We start from the raw sequence: 17,230 nt of genomic DNA, 5'->3' as shown, positions 1-17,230 counted from the left end.
CTCCTGCTTCCCATCCCAACCCCCAGCTGGACCCTCGTTCTTGACACTACTGGTGTCCCTCCTGACAAAGAGGTGTCCCCTACCAAGGCCCCGACTTCATGCCTCGCCCTCCAGTAGCCCCTCTTCACCTCCCAAGCCAAGAGCAATCAGGCCCTCTCCGCACTGAAGAACCCACCTAGATGACCACAGGGTGCATGCGATTATAACTCTTGCCTCAGCAGCCCCCTGGCCCAGCTTCTTATCACACCAGTGGACGCATATCACTCTCTCGACTGGCGCGCCAGTACCACAGCCGGGGTAACATCCGCCACGTCAGATTTACTCTTCTCTGCACCCCTGGTCAGGTCGGCAACGAGGTCCATGTACCCCTGGCAAAATATGGTTCGACGCCCAGCCCTTTCTGCTTCTTCTGTTTGAGAGCAGCAGACACCATATCGGGACACCACTTCCAAACCCGTCCTCAGGGTGCAAGCACACCCCTGTAAGCTCACGCTGGAACTCTGCCAGAATCAAGCCTCAGCACCACGGGGAAAAAGACTAACTGAGAAATTCATCAACTGAGGGTAACCTCCTTCAGCAACTGGAGAATACCTTGAACATCAAATCTGCATACTTAACCCATTCGAACCCCTTTTTTGATCCTGACTCCTGGTTTAAATTAGCCGGGTGGACTGGTGGACAATCCCAAAAATGCAGCTGTGGAGCTTTGAGGAGCAACATCTCATTCAACTTCCACGGCCTCGCTTCACCTCTCCTCCACTACACCCACCCACAATCCCTTAGGGCTCGCCCTCGCATCAACATGGTCCAAGCAGCCTGACCCACCGCAGTTCCTGGATGTCACTCAGGTCAGCGACCACTTCTGGATTTGGGAGTCATCTGATTCTGCGTTCGGGTAGAATGGAGCAGCGACGGTGCTCCACTCGAGACGGGTCTCAGTGTTTGGTTCAAACTCTGGATCGACTCCAGGGTCATCAGCGCAGTCAGCTTGCCTCCAAGAGTCCCGATCCAGTCACAGCTGCGGCAAGACTTCCCAAATGGTGGGGGAGATCTCACGTCTCTCTGGCCTTTAGGCTGTGGTGGGATTGGACAATGTGGAGTGGATATTGAGCTGTTGATTGCTCCAAAACGGATATGGGGAGGTGAGGGGTCACATAAACCCACTGAAGCCCAGGACAGATCTTCACTGATTATACTAACTAACCACATTAACATCCCACATAGGGACCCTACATCTGTCTCTCAGGTTCACCATTCCACAGTCTCAGTCTACGCCTCACCTCCTCCTCTCTCACAGCCCCTCAGGACCCATACACACCTATCAGTCCATCCATATCCACTCTTCCACACTACTCTCACAAGGCCACTACCAGCAAATCCCTTCCATCTACTCCCCTCTTCCACGGCCTCCTCCCCTGCCACCACCCCACCACCAGGGCGTTCCCCTCCCGGACTCACCAGCCATCCCTCTGGCCTCCAATTGCCACCCGCTCTCTTTTTCGACGATATGCTCCCTTCCAGTTGCTCCCTGCATCGCACGATACCAGACTCTCCTTTGATCTCGGCGGTATCCAACCAAGGGGGGTGTGTCCACCTTCGGCAAGAGTGGGGGTCGGAGGGTTGGTGTCAGAGGGGTGGAGGGTGAGGGGCCTTATATAAGTGAAAGCAGCTCCCAGCTTATCGGCAGCACAGTAAGTCAAGCGTATGCCAAGAGAGAGGACTATAGCTCTGTTTGGGCGGGGTGCCGGAGAGGAGCGAAGTCAGCAGTCCGCGACCCCCAGGAAGACTCCACAAACTCTGGAGGGGCTTCGTGAGGGACCCTCTGGGCATAAGAAGTCGAAAGCGAAGAGAAGCAGAGAGTACAGAGCTGAGTACTGTACGTCTATGGAGGAGTTAACAGCGTTGGAAGCTGGAGGAGGAGCATCGAAAGATGAAGACTTAATCAGCAATATGAAGCGAAGGCCAAAAGTATATACCAACCCCCCCATCTTTCAAAGAAGAGGGGGAAGAAGATGGGGGAAGACAGGCCGCCCAGCTTCAGGCTTTCCAGAGGGCTTGTTTCGGAGTGCAGTCACAAGGCCTGCTGGTGTCCTCGACATCCGGCGGGATCCCACACAGCAGGACACTGGTCTCCTCATTAATGTGGGCAACGGGCATGGGCCACGCAAAGACGAAGGATCAGATTGCGTGCGAACAAAGGAAGGAAGACAAATGCCTGTCCCCCAACCGCCACCTTTCAACTCTATCTACTCGCAGAGCTGACATGCAGACTGCATTCCCTCTCCCCTCTATCCTCCCCTCCGTCTCCATCCCCCCTCACGGAGCTCCTACTAGCGCTCGCGACACTGAGGGACTGCTGGGAGGAGAGTGTTTGTCTCCATGACCGGTCCTGAGTCGTCAACGGAAGCCATCTAGATGCATAGTTCCAATAATATCCATCCACATATATGGCATCTTCCATGTGTTAAGTCAAAACACCAGTGATTGTGAGTGGTTGGCATATATTTCATGTAAAAGGGAGGTGCTACTATCATTTTAAAGTTTCAAAGGACTGATTGTTAGACCAGATTTTTATAATCTGGGCCATAAGATATCCGCCAGTCTACTAATCCACTACCAATATGATGGAAGTACTCTCAGGACATCTGTAAACAAGCTATTCATTTTGCTCTTTGGCTTCACATCATTCATTCTAGTAATGGGTTTTGTAATTTTTAAAGACATTTTTTTATAGCCTCACAATAAAAAACTACAAAAGTTCTTTCAAATAAAGTTCTGCAGCAGAATTAGTGATTTGCAAGCAAAAGCGTTTTGCTGTGTCTCACCAAATTCTTCCTCATTAAATCCGTGCAGCGTGGCCCACTAGAGATTGTCGGTAAGAAAACATAGGTGAACACTTCATTTAGGGGTGAATATGCCTTTATGAGCTGGAAAGAACTACAACCTTTGACATTGTTTATTATGTGGGTATTCCGTGCTTGTTTCAGTGTGAATGCAGTTTTAAGATACATCTCAATGAACTATAAATGTACATCCATTTGCATGCCCTCTGTGACTGTTCATATTATGAGCTATTGTGAGAAAAGTGATAGATCCTGTTAAGGGGCGACAGGCCTCTGAGTACAATATATTGGACAAATAAGACCAACAAAAAGCAAATCCTCTTTGAACTTGATATTGTTCTCAGTTTTTTTAATATTCGGAATGGATAAAATATTGAAGTTAGTTGAGACCAAATGTGGCTTCTCATGTCTTACAATAATAAAGAACTTGTAGACTAACTGTACTTGCCTGAAATACCTGGATATTATCTACTTATTACAATCAAATGAGTTTAATAACGAGAGACGTGGATGTTTATTTAAAAAAATTGTTTATCTTAAACTCACAAATTAACCTTCACCATCACCTGGACCAGACCACCTGTATCATGAGGCATTAATCAGACCTTGTGAAGTAGTTGGCCATGTAGGATCGCACTTTAGCTTTCAGAGCATTTTTCTGAAATAGTCCAAACTGAAATACAGCTCTGCTTCTGTTGTAGACAACTAACTTCCTCCTGCTTCTTCTATTTTCAGCCAATATCCTAGTGTGTACTACTGGACCCTTGCCCCCTAGTCCCTTGTCATTACAGTTATTACTTTCCAGATGCCACCTAAGAAGGAGAGACAGCGAAACTAAGTCAAGAGGTGTCAACATTCTCAGTTGGTTTGTGTCAGTTAAGGAAGAACAGTCTCTCTCGTCGGAGGCTTTCATTTGGTGGGTGAGCGGTGGCAGCTCAACTCCTTCACAAGCTCTGTGGTTTTGGTTAATCCTCTTCGTCCTGAGCGCTCTTCAGCTGGTGGAAAAATGCCTTGGTACATGGCCCTCTCTTGTCCGCAACTCTGGCATTCAGTGTTTCCTCAGCACCTCTGAAGTTGGTTTCCTACACATTGGCACGGATGGAACAATGTAGACGTTTGTATTTGAAAAGACATACTTCGCTTAGTCCCCAGGTCGTATAGTTCGGAGAGATCTGCAGGGATATTAGATACGAGACAATACCGTCACAGATTCGTGTGCAGACCCAGCGATACTCTTAGAACAAAGTGACCTTTCCCAAAATATCAAACTTACTTAAGGTAATCACATGTCAGAGACAAAAGCATCTTGAAATTTTTTTCTTTTCTTGAAAGGGCATTTTACTATGTTAAGTGTTATCATATATGAACAGACAATGACATACTGTCCACCAATTAGTAAGTTCTCACAAATAACGAACCAAGTGGGACTACGTACCTATTCGGCGAATAAAATATCAACCTTAAATGAGTTGTGTGAAAGACATGACATATGGCTCAGCCTGCTGGGAAAAGCTCTGATGTGCGCTCTTTTCTTACCATTAGGCCTGCTCTCTGCAGGCCGTGGGTGAGGTTCTTTTTGGTCAGTATGTGGCATCCACATCTCACCAGAGGTGTCTACTGCCTCCGTACATGTGCTTGTGACGTCGACTCTGGGTCGCCACTGCAGCACCCGCCATGCTGTAGTCCAGCAAACCGGAATAGCTCACACTCTGCTTGCCAGCAAACAGGCTGATAAGAGTATATATTATGTGTACATTTATAATATGTACATTACTGTACCCACGCCAATTTCACTTGCAACTACATGCAGTCAATGACAAAGACTACTATAAAGGAAGATCCCCCTTGGCAGCGTTCACTGATTCAGGGGATTTGTGTGTCGTGGCATTTTTTCACATTGAACATAATAATCAGATCTCATAAAAATTAGGACTACCAGGAAAAAATAACTTATATTCTGACTAGTTTTTGATGATCGCTATTACTTGCAAATCAGAATTAACCGATTATAATTTAAGCAAGCTTAGTAGCTCTTACCCCAGGCTTCTGATAGTGTAGATTTTTATCTCACAGCTAAGTTGTTGTAGCAGTCCACTTGTGTGTTGTTCTCAGTAAAGCCTCCTTTTTCAGGTGTGGGAGCAGGTACTCAGTGCAAACCTTTCACTGACGCCATCACATCAGTACGTCGAGCCTAGCTGAGGGGCCACAGGAGCTCTGTTGATAACGCCCGATGGACTGAGCGAAATGTTTTGTCGCCCTGTAGAGAGCATTCCCTCTGTTTTCATAATTGTGTGCTTGCGCTCCTTAGCACAGTCCAAACCGGCTTTGCAGAGGTCTGTTGGGTCCAAAAAGCTGGTTCCGCTCCTGCCCCGCTCCTTCACAACCAGGCTTCTCTCCTCATCCACCTCCAATTTTGTAAGGAAGCTAGTAGCTGTTGAGATCAATTACCACATACTGGTTTAAGTCGAGACTTATATCAGGTCTGGTGGCTAATGCTCAAAGTCTCCCAATTTAAGGAGTGGAATACTAAATTGCTGGGATGGCCCCTTAAATGTGGATTGGTAGCCTATCCATATATGACCATCACATATAAATACTAAAGTAGTCCTTGTCCCTATGAAACACGATAACGCTTACAGACCCCTATTAATAAATTAGCTCATCATTTTGGTGCGAGCCTTCAATCAAACGATTTTAAGTTCTGACCTGTATGAGGGGTACGCGGCTTCAGAACCCATGACCTTCTTAATGGAGAAAACAAATAAGTGGGGTAACTAACGCTACGAACGTCTAGTTCCAATGCTAACGTTGTAGATAATAATCTACTGACGGCGAACCCTGCCTCCTCTGGTGAAGTTATGTTCGTATGATAATGAGAGATACTTTTCGTTAATATTGCCATTACTGGGTTTTGTTTATCATGCACTTTAAGGACAACCTAACGTCAAGTACTGGCACAGCGTGGAGATTAACCCTTAGGTCTGCAATGCGAGATTGTCATAAATGGCATTGGTAAGGAAAGGTTAGCTTCTTTCGCCACCGCTTGAGTCAAAACTCGAGTTCGGCTAGGAAGTAGACGTCCATAATTAGAAACGGCATTTGTACATTTTAAACTACCTTTCAACGAACGGCCCATACCGTTTCAGTAGATTGTTAGTTTGTAGCTTAAGATTACAGCTAAACTAGCAAAGTTAATGTACCATGCTGCTAACGCTTGCTAATATTCGGTTCAATTGGGATCTCTTATATACAGTTTAAGGGTTTTTGGGTAGTTAAGCGCGATGGTAAATGTTCAACTTATACACCACTGAAGTAATAGTCGGAAAGGTACTTCTGCAGTCGCACATCATCTGTGTGCTATCGAACAGGAGCTTCCTTGGTTTCTTAGACGTGGTCAAAACGTCAACTTCACGCAGCGTTACCTGCCACAAGGGCCGAACCAGGAATGACCGTAAAGAAAACATAAACACTAATTATGCTCTCTCTGCCTGGTTATTCACGTAACCACCCTTTATTGAAAACTATTTATGGTTAATGGGCATTTACTACCCCTATAAGCGATTTCTGTTGCTGAGTGGGGATATAAACAAACACTATATTATGCTCTCTTTCCTTGGGTTATGGCACTATAAACAACGTGACTTTAACTGTTAGATCTTAAACACACTTTACTCGAAACCCTTATATGTTAATTGGTGCAACTACATACCCATATAACGAGTGTTTACACTGTATACACTACAAAATCAACATAGGCATAGCTATACCTAATTCAACTTCTTTATTTTTTATAAACCACATTGAGGGTTGGGTTAGGATTTCTGTTGCCGGATGGGTGCGAGAGTAACAGAACACACAGGCACTGAATGTAACCTTAATATAGTGTTACTTGTATCAAGAGTTTAAATGCGCACAATGTAGCCTATGGCAACACAATAATGGAATGCAGGTGGACAAATAACTGAGGGAGGTGTAGGTTATAGATTTATCCAGCAATGCATTCATCCCATATTTGACTGTACATTTAGAGGAGTTTCACATTTTAATTAATTTATCTTATTAGGGCTTATTGATTGTATTCAACTAAATATTCACCAGTACATGTGTACCCACATAACAAAAGTTACAGGCTCACAAACCCCCACTGGAAAAAAAAAATTACACCAAAGCCAGTGTTGGAAAAAGAACATTATATCTTACTAAACAAAGTAGAAATACTGTTACGGGTAAAATACCTGTATTAAATGTTACTTAAGTAAAAAAAGTAACGTAAAAAAGTATTGGGCACCTTCATGTTGGTTATTTTCTTGCATAACACAGGGATATCTGTTTGTACATATTTCGTTCATTATGTGATGTAGAAATGCTACATTGTTATGGAAAATCCATAAAAAATTGTTAAAAAAAAATAATCAGAAATAACCAAAAGTAAATCATCATCATGCAGATGGTCCTAGGAGCTATTAGGATTCTATAATTGAGTTTATTGTGGCATCAGTTATGTTGCAGTTGTTATTGGTAATTGTAATTACGTTATATACTGTCTTGTTTTGTTGTAAATTCCCCTCGGGATCAATAAAGTCTAATCTTAACTCATAATAAAACATAATAATGTATAGCATTTGTTAATTATATAGATTATTATTTTACAAAGAGAAAAGCTATTGGTATGAAAATAGAGACATGATAAAATACCATACAAAAACACGTTAACATCACCTTATATCATTTTCCTTTCAATTCTGCCGATTTGTTAACATTAAGTTCAGTCTCATTGTGATCTTCAGTTTTTCTCTCTTTGTCTGTTTTGGTGGTACCATTGCTCATTAGCATTACGTTCTGGGTTATTTGTGGGTTTTCACTTTAAATACACTCCCACCTCTCAGGAATCAGTCCTTTATTGAAGAGCAGTGAGCCATGTAGGAGAATACAATAGTGGCAAATCATGTTGGACAACATGCAGATTGCTGAACAGGAGAGTGCTGGACATATATGCAATCCTCAAGGTGCAACTGGAAAGTGGAGAACAATAGGCAACCTACAATGGCTCGCCGCTCAGCACTCTCAGTAATACTCCTACTAGCAAGCCCATGACGGAGCCGTACCAATTGGAGATATTAAAGAAGAGACACAGACGAGTTGAGAACATAATGGGTAGGTTATGCCTGAGCCCAGGATCAGAAAACATAATGCTTGTGTACGAAGGTGAGCGCTGTACCAGCCAAGCCCACACACCACAGGGCACGATTACCCACTGGAGCCCCTCTCTGATGCTGCAGGGGGGAAAATGCTTTAAGCTGAAAGCGAACAATAACACCCAAAGCTTGCTCTTTTCCTCAGGTCTCTCTACCTTGGTCCTGAGGATGTTTTTGTAGATGTTGGATTGAAGATGGAGGCGGCAGACCATAAAGCTGAGTCCTTGATGACATCACAGCAGCAGCTATAGCTCCAATACCGATAAGGAGATGTTGTGGTGTGAGGTGCTGCAGAGCCATGGGCAGAACCAGCCGGCTATCTCCACGCCTCGTATGGGGGGGAGCCATAACGCAGTGCGGTCCAGTCTGACACAAAAAAATGCAGCATACTGAGCATGTATTGTCTTCTCTTTCTAGTTAAATTGTTGCTGTACCGTTGATGCTGCGACTGCTCCAATCAGCAAGGATGGGATCCAAGTATAAGGATGAGCGGCGCGCAACAAGCAGGTGATCCTGGCTGTGGCTGATGAGGCAGCTGACAGGGTCCTTGGTGGAAGTCCTGATATCCAAGGTTACCAAGGCTAAGAAAAACAAACACTCTTACACTTTTAGGGCCTTTAAAGGGCCATCCACACCAAGACAATGACTATAACAAACACTAGCATCCCACTACTGAACAATAATGTCTGAAACAGGGGCGTAAAGCATTGTGCTGTTTGATCCCACTCTCTCTCTATCTATTATATAATATCTATATAGATATAGATCCTCTCTCTCTCTCTCTCTCTCTTCTCTCTCTCTCCTCTCTCTCTCTCTCTCACTCTCTCTTCTCTCTCTCTATATATTATAAAAAGGAACAAATAGTCGAATATTTGTATTTACCAGCCAGATCCGATTCGACTGACAAATCCAGATTCGGGTACGACCCTATAACACTCCACACATTAATACAACAATGGAAATAGGTCTTGTGTGTCATCCTGAACATTAGGATTTGTCACTTCACTTTTTTTTTTAATGGCCACGTGACCAGAACAGTGGAATTTTACATCACACATGATGTCCTTCTCTCAGACTGTATGTCAGTAAATGAACAGGTAGCCCTACAGGGCACCCATGGTAAAAAAAATGCATGCATCCTACAACAGGCCATTTTCACAGCAGATATTTTTCACTTGTTAAGGTATGGTCCTGTAACACTTCTATCTCTATTTTTTTCCCATTCGTTTAATTGAAGCATTTAGCAGATTGGCAAACACATGATGCACCGTGATTGGAATTGGAGAAGGTATTATTTTAGCATGTTTTATCATTTTTGTAAATGTCACACTATCCAATCACAAACTGTAACATCACTCTTACACACTTTTTTGATCATTATGATCAATATTTATTTACTACCTGCATCAGAAATATGAAACCATCCTTTTTTGGGCACATGTGGGTAAATTATACTGAATAAAAACCTGATGTGACCAACCTTTTATAGTAGGGCTGCACAATTAATCAATTTCAATCATGATCACGATTTTGACTTCTCACAATCAAATTGCATCATGCATTTTTTGTGCATGATCGAGCATTGGTTTTTTTTAAGCGTCATTTCATAGAACGCTCAGTTTTTTTTTGCATAGTGCTCTACCGCTACCGCAAAACCACTGGTCTGCTCATGTCCAGTCAGAGTTGTTCCCTGCATCGCGCAGCTTGTTTCTAGATGTAGACGTCACAGATGACAGAGTAACGGGAGAAAACTTCAACAGATGCAGTTGGTGGTAGGTCGGTCTCAAGGTTACCAGGTACCAGTAAACGCAACATTTTGTCCCGTCTGTGTCGTTATTGCAGACACGCATGAGCAGTGCTGGCGGTGCTAGTTAGGCTTGTTAGCTGTTAGCACCTCTAGGACGCACGGTGGTAATGTACTCGCATCCGCTGCAATGTTGTTTATGATATGGTTTAATTTTCCGTTCAGACCATCTCTTCGTAAAAGCCATGCCTGTGTTGGGATCTTTCTACTCTCTCTGTCTTCTCTCCGCACAGCCCGGCACACAGCGCCGTCCACACTTCTGACATTTGGCTACAGTTTAAGTTTTTTTATTAACACAGCTGTAATTTTTAAGTATGAGGGGCAAAACTTGTATTATCCCAGTGTTTATGCGGGTAGTGCTATCGCGGCCACCACGGCAAGAACACAGAAGAAGTTTTAATGCAACAACTTCAGTGGTAGAGTAATAGGGTGTGAGATGGAGCTGCGGGACTTGGCCAGAGATTTAACCCATGGCCAGGAATATCATAGTTCATAAAAATGCAGCGCACTGACGATTCAGACATTCTACACGACGTCGTGTGATCCGCTATTGACCCGTGCTGGACCCATCACATGAGTCAGTCGCTCTGTGAGTACGTCCATGCGCACTCCCTCTCTCTCCCTCTCTCCCTCTCTCTCCCTAGCTCTTAATCAGTTATTGTTAAAAACAAATAATGGAGCTTTCTCAGAGATGCATTTAAAAAAAAATGATATCCTACGTCATTATTTCAGATAGTAATTTCATGTCACGTGTTGCAGCTGTATGTCTATACAACATACAACTTCAACATTAGAGAATGTAGCATATATGAAAGCAGTTATAAATAGCCTTGTGAAATCATTTTTTTTGGTTAAATTCAACAAATAATCGATCAATATTGATCAAAATATTCGTGATTATCATTTTGGCCATAATCGTGCAGCCCACTTTATAGTGGGGGGAAAAAAACGTTGTTGCCAATGGCCTACCACCTTTGTTCTTTTCTACTCAAGTCCCAGTAAGCCATGACAGGGTGACAGTGAGCCAGCAGACCTGAAACTAAAGCAGCTTAATGGAATTTCAGCCATCATTCATTTATTATTTACACTTGCTTTTCCTGCTCTGTAATATCAAAATAGTCCTTACCAGTAACAAGAAATATCAATCCACCTCCCCGCTTTTCCTTATCCATGAAACCAATCCGGGGGCTGGTAGGTGAGTTGAAAAGCACTCTTGGTGATGTCAGCTGAGGGCATTCATAAGAATGAAAGGACACAAACCACTGCAGAAGAGACAATGAACCACTGACTTAAACATTTTAAAACATGCTTATCACCTGTTAAGTACGGTAGATATGTGCTTAGGTTGTGATAGCAGAGGTTAGAGACTCGGCAGATGGCACCACAAGCTTTCAAAGATAATCCTAAAATGTTTTGTCCCTCAACGGAAAACTTTCTCTTCCAACTAGGCCTGCACAATTAATGATATAAAAGCACGATCTCGATTCACCCTTTTCACAATCTCATTTTTAAATAACTTTGATATTATTTTATTTATTTTTATTCTTGATTCTCATTCAATGTAACGAGCTGACTGCACAAACACTACTACTTATTTGTGAGTGTTCTGGAGTGTGACTGTATAAACTCAAAGCGCTGCAATGCTGTCCCTTCTCTTCATGAAGCTTCTATGTTACAGGCTTGTGGTGATGTTCAGTGATGTGATGTGGCGAGAATCATGACATCAATTCTAAGCTAAAAATCGTGATTCATATTTTTCCCCGAATCGTGCAAGTCTACTTCCAACAAAGGGCAGGCTTTAGAAGTTTCAAATGTTTCTGTCGAATTTTTTATAATAAGATTTTGGAAGAAATTATTTTCTATGTAACAGGAACTCACCAAACTGAAGAATATGAGGGTTAGCTGTATGATGTCGGTGTAGGCTACCGAGTAGGCCTCCCAGAAGTGTGTAGATGATGGCTACTGGGTCCAGAGATCCAAATGCAAACAGCATAGGGCAAATCCGGATCACACTCATTGTTGCACCTAAAAAAGTAACACATCACATACAGTGGCTTAGAAACTTTACACACCCATGCTAAAGTGATTAAAAGATTAAAAACATCTTTTGGAAATGATCTTAATGCCTTAGTAAAAAGAAAATAGGAAAATCCACCTTTTTAAGGACACCAACTTTTTTTGTGAATGAAAATGTATTGTAAATAAATAAATGTTCTTTGTTAAAATACAGGGGGCATAGTGTGCACACCTCTATGTTGAATTCCCATAGAAGCAGGAACATTTTTTTTTAAGGCCGTTATTTCATGGATCCAGAATACTATGCATCCTGATAAAGTTCCCCTGGCCTTTGGAATTAAATCACCAAAATACCCTTCACCATACCTGGAGATAGGCATGGGGAACTTTCCATAAGATCATCTCTTAATGCAAATCAAACCAGCTATTAAGCTAAACTAAATAAAACCATGCCAATCTCTATGTATGGTGAAGGGTATGGGATGAATTTCCAAAAGATGTTTTTTATTCCTCTTTTAATCAACTTTTGCATGGGTGTGTAAACTTTCTCAAGCCACTGTACTCAGTATATAAATGTATCATTTATAAAATACTGCTCTTTCTGTTAGAATGAGATCCACTGTGCAGTGTGCGCAATAGTACAATTACATTTTTATAGATGACTTAAACTGAATTCATTGATTGCTAAAACTGAACTTTCTTTTGCTGTTTATAGCATTCACAGTTTCAGTGTGTAACTGACTACTGAAATACTTGAAAAAGACTACACTAAAAATATGTAGCCTAACAAGTTGATCATACAGGTGACGCAATTTTTTTTTTTTTCAGATGAAGCGCTACACACTATCAAGACTCCCTTCACAATAAATTATCTATTTGACATTGACGGTGATTGGTTTACATCACACGTTTTTGTTTTAGTCTTGCCAGGTATCGAAATGTTTCAACATTTTACTGGTGATATACATGTATGGCGAGACTTTACTTTACTGGAGGTTACATTGTTGCACAATACCAGGCTTGTAGTTTATTGGTGGCAAGACATGTTTTACCACATTTAAAATTAAAAGAACAATATTTTTTGGGAAATCTTGTATGTTGGTTTTGTTTAGAGTCACGGTGCAATAAAAAAATTGGTCGGAAGTACAAATTGTACCATTGCAAAATGTGACTTTTAGAGAGCGTGGTACCCCAGGTCTCATTCAGGTCATGCCATAATAATGGCAGTAGGTCATGACCGGTCTCAGGCAGAGTAACAGTTCAACTCTATGTCTCCATAGACATAACAGCTGTTTGATAAGACAGTGCTGCCTCAAGCTTCCCATCCACCAAGGCCAGGGGGAGGAAATATACACATACTCACATTCATACGCATGCCTAAAGACAAAATAGGCTCTCCTGTAGTATGGTCAGGCTGACATCAGTTTTCAGTCTGTGCTGAGGTGTTTGGGTTCCTGATTAAGGTAAGCATGTGTGTTTACGGCGCCTGCAATATTTTGTTACATTGACGGTTCAGCTAAATTTAAAACCTTGGACATGAATTTAACTACACCACTCAGGAAGACCGGGACATCAGAAGTTGGGATGACACTACAACCGTACTGTTAATTCTAAATTCTCCTTAATAAAGTTTCATTACTGGTTAAGTAAGGAAGTCACTGTGTGTCAGCACTAAATTTTCCGAACTTCTTTACGTGGTGAATATGAGTTGTGCTGCTTCAAAATGTTTCCAGAAGTGTAACTTACCTAAACCAATTAGAGTTCCTGTAACCCAGATTATATCAGATATAGTAGTGCCACAGACAGAACTCCACTTATTGCATTTCCATACTTGATCTGGAACGGGTCATCATGTCAATATTTTTTGTCTCTCATTGGCTGGCGAAGAAAAGGCCACCTTAACAATTGAATCACACAAAAGGGAGACAAAAGAAAAGTTAGACAGCAGTCAGTGCCTCCATATCAGTTACATGAATCATGTCTGTGTGTCCTGTAAAACTAATCGATATACCATGACACAATTTCATGCAACCAACCATAAAAACCTGGAGAGCATTATAATCATCCGAAATCCTTCTCAAGCTGCCTTGATATCCCGCCATAGGGCTTTTAAAAAAATGTTTTAAATTGTTTGGCCTCAGATCTTCTACAGATTGTAAACACATCTCTCCTCTTAGGTATCTTCCAAAAGATTTAAACTGTCACCTCAAAACTGCATTTCATACACATGTTAAGGGTGTTTTCCCTTTGTACATGATGTGAAGCCACTGACAAGCATCCTGTTTTACGAGTGAGAGTGAGAAAGGGTTAGTTCTCTACCCCGACTGTTACGAGCCTGAGCTCAATGCGCATTGTTGCTGCCAAAGTTAGTGCAAGTCTACTGAAGAATGAAGGAGAAAACTCAGTAAAAGTTGCACCTGCCACAGTTGAACGAGACGTGAAGTAGATTAAAAAAGAAACATATTAACTCGGAAATACAGTACACATAGCTACACGTGATCCATTTTTATGTCTGAAAAACTGTCTTACCAACATGAAAGCCAAGTCTGATGTTACCGGTATGACAGCCCAGGTCAGACCCTGGTCGGAGTGTACACTGCCTCTGTCAGACCAAACGATGAAGCCCCCTCCAACAAATGTAGCTGTAAGAAGCCCATACACTACAAACACTGTTGAGATGTGTAGAAGTATTAGACTCACAATACTTACCAACAAAATTACTTTAATACTATTTAAATACCATAACTTATATCACAGTGGATTACACGTGCCTTGTTGCGACAAATAGCTTTGATTTTTAAATTTTAAAATGATGCTCCAGCACCTGTCATGGTGAAACTCCCACCGCCATGCTGATCCCTCTGTTGCCAGCAGGGTGGATATCTGTCCGGTCCGCCTGCACGCTCTCTGCAGCCGCTGGACTTCATGGAGGCCCAGATGCCGGTGCCCAGCACAGCAGGTAGAAGAGCAACATCACTACCATCCTGGGACGTTCAAGCTCATCTGCAATGACTGACTTGCTGCCTCGCTATCTTAATTAGTATGTGTTGAAACCGTTGAAACAAGCAAAAACAAGGTTTCAGTGGTCTGCAGGATTAAGGCGTTGTCAAAATCTAAGCAGAAAAAAACATGCCTTTCATGCACAATTTGTGAGGAGCAAATTCATTTTCACAGTAATTTAAATTTCAATATAGGCTTTTATTTACTCATACCCTATATGTGTAGGTTTAGTTGTAGATTTACTACTGTTATACTGTTCTTAATAGTTCATCTTTTACATTTTTTTAAATTTTGCATTCATTCATAGTTCTTTCATTTCATTGTGATAGCAGACCAAACTATCAATTAAATCACTACAAGGCTGATGAGTCAAAACAAGTTGAAATCTTAAGACACAAATAAAATGTGCAATGTATTTATTTGATTTCAGTGTACAGTAATGCATTTTATTGTCACTTTAAATTAGTTTTTGTTGTACAGCAAAGCAAAACAATTGATTACATACATACTACATACTGTAACATACATTCTGTCATACCTGTGTGTGTGTGTGTGTGGGGGGGGGGGGGGGGTGAGTCAGGAAACTGCCATGGTTAACAAGTCAGACCAGGTGTGGGTAACAGGTTAGACTAAGAGAAACTGGCTGTCTCTCAGTCTGCATAGATATAAAGAAAAACTTTTGTGGTGAATTTACAGTATCAAAATACATATATGATTTTTGATATTCCCAACAGCACAAAATGGAATGTGTGCCCCCATGCCAAAAATGCAGATCCAAATCCTGCATTCTGGTTGACTGTTGTTCTGCGGCCAGTAGGTGACCGTCACAGCTGTCTTGAATTTGTACTTAAAACATTTGACTGGACAGCTTTTTCTTTGACATAGCAGCGTTAAAACAATGTGTGTAAATTATAGCTATAAATCCAAATGCTGGGCTCTTTCAGGGGGGCTGCTATAGAATTGAAATCAAACTGAAGGCATTTAAAACTTAAAACACACACACACACACACACCCACACCACACAACACACACACACACACACACAATTACTGGGAGAAGCATATATGCCACTTGAAAAGATGGAATAAGTGTTCTGATCCTTTACTTAAGTGAAAGTACCAATCCACAATGTACAAACACTCAATTAAGTAAGTGAAGATTCGCCTTCACATTTTCACATCTTATTTTACTGTACCTAAAGTATCATAAGTGAAGTTGTTAAATATTGTGTTGGGTAATGTAATGTTTGGCAAAATAACTGTACATTTTAAAAACATGCAATGTAGCAATTAAGTATAGCTGTCAAATAAAGTAAGAGTAAAAACAGTACAATATTTACCGAAATGTAGTGGAGTTTAGGCTATAAGTAGCACAAAATTAAGTACAGTACACTTAAGTAGACTACAGTAAGGCTGCCTAATTGTATTCCACTAGTTCTAAATGAGGTGTTATCTGTTAACTACTGCCCTGAACATGTTTGTTGTAGATTGTCACGCAAACATGAGCTATCTAACAGTCTGCATTCAACGGCTAAATTCAGCTGGAAACATTAATGTTACAATCCGAGAGCTTTCTGTCAACTGTGACATGTTTTATAAATCAGCAGAAGGATTTTCCCTGTGTTAACTCACCAGTGTGCTGAGCGTCTTGTCGGCTGTCTATGGAAAGGAACATGGATTGATTCATCCAGCTCTGTCTTCAACTGTCTGTCTCTGCTTGCCTTCTGGTTAATCGTCCCCTTCTAAACGGGGAGGGGTGAGTTATCACCGGTAGGCATTTAATATGCCTATTGCCTACAATGACTTTATATCTCGCTGCTAACCGTGCTGATGGGTTTGATAAGTGTACGTCTGCAGCCTAGAACGTCCAATGTCATGCGCGTCCAGTTCATGCCGAGCTGTGTTCAACGGTAAATTCATAGGGTCAAAAATACGAAATCGCGAATAATTTTCCAGATGAGTCACGGTAAATTTGTGACCACGTTTGTTGAATCAATCGAAAAAACGTTAAAAACTGTTAAAGTAACAATTTTTCCATATAGTTTGCTCATTCTGAATGTGATTGTTGTGTTGTTTCCTGATAATAACGTAGCCTACATTTGATTTCTGTCAACTAACGGCAGGATTTCCTGAGGAGGGAGAACAGGATCTGCACACACATGAACAAGAATACAAATATAAACATGTTACACTGTTTCCAAGATAGGGTGACCAGACGTCCTGGTTTCCGCGGGGACAGTCCCCGATTTTGGCTACCTGTCCCCGGCGGATCTGTCCCGGAAATGTCCCCGGTTTTTTAGTGTGACTGAAAGACCCGAATTGGAATGAAAGAAAGAAAATACTAACATAACGTAGCCGATAATCGCACACCC

At 41.9% G+C, this 17,230-nt stretch overlaps 1 pseudogene; it reads right to left on the bottom strand.

Moving 5' to 3' along the window:
• Positions 1-7,568: 7,568 nt before the first annotated feature.
• On the bottom strand, positions 7,569-14,861 carry LOC116697307 (high-affinity choline transporter 1-like; annotated as a pseudogene).
• Between the last annotated feature and the right edge of the window lie 2,369 nt (positions 14,862-17,230).

Source organism: Etheostoma spectabile, chromosome 10 (genome assembly GCF_008692095.1).
Source record: "Etheostoma spectabile isolate EspeVRDwgs_2016 chromosome 10, UIUC_Espe_1.0, whole genome shotgun sequence".
NCBI classification, from domain to species: Eukaryota; Metazoa; Chordata; class Actinopteri; order Perciformes; family Percidae; genus Etheostoma; species Etheostoma spectabile.
The sequence above is the reverse complement of the archived record's forward strand: the minus strand, read 5'-3'. Positions and strand labels throughout refer to the sequence as shown.